The sequence below is a fragment of the Penaeus monodon genome, chromosome 15 (genome assembly GCF_015228065.2).
Source record: "Penaeus monodon isolate SGIC_2016 chromosome 15, NSTDA_Pmon_1, whole genome shotgun sequence".
Classification (NCBI taxonomy): Eukaryota; Metazoa; Arthropoda; class Malacostraca; order Decapoda; family Penaeidae; genus Penaeus; species Penaeus monodon.
In genome coordinates this window covers 27,492,066-27,492,766 of record NC_051400.1, presented here as the reverse complement: position 1 = coordinate 27,492,766, position 701 = coordinate 27,492,066, and positions in this window count along the sequence as shown.

Genomic DNA, 701 nt, shown 5'->3' with positions numbered 1-701 from the left:
TAGAGTTGTTCTAAGACCACCTTTGCGAGTGCATATCCTTGTATGGTGTGTCCTTTAAGGGTTAAAGTACATTATAGTTAAATGTTCATGGCTGTGCAGTCTAATTTTGTAAATGTTTTCATTTTAATTTACTGATGTGAACAGATGAGTAACTTTGTATACAGATATAGACAATGCATAATGTTTAGTATTCAGAAAAGGAAATGGTTAAAAGGGTATAAAATTAGATAATGAACTTATCTTAACTAGACTGGCTCATGCTCTTAAAATTTTGCTTTGCTGTTATGTCTTTGGTCATCAGTACATCATAAAAATTGATTAGGATTTAGGAACTTTTAAAATGACCTGATATTATAGTGTTTGATCTCCCCTCATTCGAATATTTATTTATGACAAAATATTTTATAAGTGTTTTTTCAAGCTGTGTATTTGTTTCCTATTAAAAAACGATAAATGAAAAATATATATTGTCTGTATGTTCTGCTACAGTATTCTGTAGTGAATATATATATATATTTTTTCTACATAAAAATCATTATCAAAAAGTTCACAAGGGTAGGTTTATAATTTTCACTAAAAAGTTAATGATTCAGTAATAATAAGAATTTATATGGTATGTATTAAAGGATGAATTTAGATGACATTCTTGAATCTTTTTGCCTATTTTTTGCATTTCACAATTCTTTCTTAATCTTACAGTT